Source organism: Vombatus ursinus, unplaced genomic scaffold (assembly GCF_900497805.2).
Source record: "Vombatus ursinus unplaced genomic scaffold, bare-nosed wombat genome assembly UNPS02005236.1, whole genome shotgun sequence".
NCBI classification, from domain to species: Eukaryota; Metazoa; Chordata; class Mammalia; order Diprotodontia; family Vombatidae; genus Vombatus; species Vombatus ursinus.
In genome coordinates this window covers 6303933-6306838 of record NW_020945014.1, presented here as the reverse complement: position 1 = coordinate 6306838, position 2906 = coordinate 6303933, and positions in this window count along the sequence as shown.

Sequence of the window (2906 nt, the reverse complement as noted above, 5' to 3'; positions counted from 1 at the left end):
TCTATCTATCTATCTATCTATCTATCTATCTATCTATCTATCTATCTCTGCTCTGAAGGGGCTCATAGTCTAGTGGAGAAGACAACATGCAATCAAATACATACAGAGCAAGCTAAAAGCAGAATAAATACAAAGCAAGTTAAAACCAGGATAAATGGGAAATAATAAAAGGAAGGTTCTAGAATTCAGAGGGGTTGGGAAAGACTTCCTGTAGAAGGTGGGATTTTAGTTGGGACTTGAAAGAAGTCAGGAAAGCCAGAAGGTTGAGATAAGGAGGTAGAGTCTCTTGGAAGTCTTCCCCAACCCCTCTGTTAATTATTTCCCATTTGTCCTGGTTTTAGCTTGTTTTGTATATGTTTGATTGCATGTTGTCTGCTCCCACTAGATTGTAAGTTCCTTGAGGACAGGGGTTGTCTTTTGCCTTTTTTGGGGGGGGGAGGTATCCCCAGTGCTTAGCAGAGTGCCTGGTACACAGTAGGTGTTTAATAAATGTTTATTAATTATTAGTTGATTAAAGAATTTTAGGTATGAGGGACAGCCAGTAAAAAATGTTCAGAGTCAGAGTCAATAAACGTTTATTAAGTGCCTACTGTGTGCCAGGTACCCTCCTAAGCGCTAGGGATACAAAGAAAGGCATAAGACAGTCCCTGCTTTCAAGGAGCTCACAATCTAATGGGGGTAGAGGAGGGGAGGGAGGGTACCAGGTTGGAGGGGAAAGGGGAGATGATGAACTTCTGCAGCTGGGGTGGGAAATGATCTGAAGAAATTTTAGTATATGAGTTGATTTCATCTTGCAAAATGAAGTTTCTAGAGCTGATACAATCCAGGAAAGTAACCAAGTGGGAAATGATGAGAATTCTCCACGTGCCATCCTCAAATAGAGGACATAGATGGATTTGGGAGATATCGGTGCTGTGCCAGAAGACGAATGGGGAAACTCCTCCCTGTCAAGAACTAAGAGTTTTTCTCCTGCCGGAAAGGACTTCGGAACACTTTAGCTCAGAGGATGGCAACACTCCAATTGAAATGCACCCAACCAAGCCAATGACTGAGGGTAGAAAAAGACTTCAGCTATCCATTGAAGTGAGCTCCCCAAATCCACCCAGTTGCACCCTCAAAAAAGTCCAGTGACCGAGCAGCCTGCCTGATTCAGCCCGGCAGCAATCGCCCAGCAGCAGCATGCAGGACCCGTCCAGCTGCCAGCAGCAGAGAGACCCGCCTTGTTCTTGCAACCACGGCCCACTCCTGCCTCATTCCACACCTATTGTCTACTACTTCCCTTGAGGAGAGGTATGAGACATGCTGCCCTACTCATCCATCAGACTTCTGGATCCCCATTGTTTTCCTTCACATTATTGTGATTTTTATGGAAATTGCTCTCCTGGCCCAGTGCTTTTTCCGTGCTGCCCCCTCAAAACCCTTAATTTTACAATCACTGTTTTCCCATTGGAACTCTTTGGCAATCCAACTGATCCACTCCCCACTATCAGAACAAGTTCTGTGCACTCCGGCTCTGTTTTCAGTGCAGGAAACAACCCTCAGGGCTGTTTCCAATCCCCTCCCCCCACCATACTTTACTGTACCAGAGCAGCTTGCTTCTCAGGGCCCAAGGGTTGGCAGCCTTCTCCAGGCTGCCATTTCAACGTAGGTCTCTCTCACTCCTCCCAGGCCCAGTCTCTCTCCTCTCCCTTATCTCTCTCTCTCTCTCCACCCCCCCCACCCATATCTCTCTCCCTCTGTCTCTCTGTGTCTCTATCTCTCCCTCTCTGCTTGTATCTGGCTCTCAAACAGCTAATCCTAATTCTGAATAACTTCTTTCTTCAGTTCTTTAAGGTTCCCTTCATAGTATGAAGTGTGAGTATTATTCTCGACCCATTTTGTGGATGAGAACACTGAGGCTCTTTGCCTATTTCCACATGGTTAGTAAGAGTCACAGTCAGATAGTCTGGGGAAAGGAGGAGTGGAGAGATAGACCTGAAAATTAAAGTGGTGTTAAGAAAAGAGATGTCAATTTTTAAGAAGTCAGTCAGTATTCAAATCCAGGTTTTCAAGGGTAGAGTTCTTTCCACTATTGTGGGCTATTTGAAGCCAGAGCTAAGTCCTCAGGGGCTTTTTTCAGGTTGTTTTCTGTAGGGAAATGAAGATCTGGTGTAAAAATAACAAAGAAACTTATCAAGTGCAGGAAGTTTGAAATACTGAGCTAATTCTCCCTGCTAATGACAAGAGAACCTTTCTTATGGATGAGAGAATGCTAGAATATAGGATATTAGAGCTGAAAGGGATTTTGGAATATAGAATGTTGGAGCTGAAAGATCCAATGATATTAGACTACAGAATGCTGGAGCTGAAAGGGATCTTGGAATATAGAATGTCGGAGCTGAAAGGGACCTTAGACTATAGAATGTTGGAGCTGGAAGATCCAATGATATTAGACTACAGAATGCTGGAGTTGAAAGGGATCTTGGAATATAGAATGTCGGAGCTGAAAGGGACCTTAGAATATAGAATGTTAGAGTTGAAATGGACCTTGAAGCTTAAAAGAACTTTAGAATATACAATGTTGGAGCTTAAAGATACCCCTAGAATATATAATGTGGTAGCTTAAAAGGACATTGGAATATAGAATATTGGAGCTGAAAGAGACCTTGGAACATAGAATGCTAAAGGAGAGCAAACTCTTGAATTTCATTGGGCCAATGAGAGGGGAACATTTTGTAAATTGTAAATGAGCATCTCTTCTCTTAATTCCTAATGGTCTCTTCACTAATTTCCCTCTCCCTTGTTTTCCTGAGAGGCCTGCTGGATACCTCTAAACTTGTTATGTTCTATGAGATGGTGTAAGCATTAATAATAATACATTATATATTTCCATATCACTTTACTAAGCACTTTCCTCACAATAATCC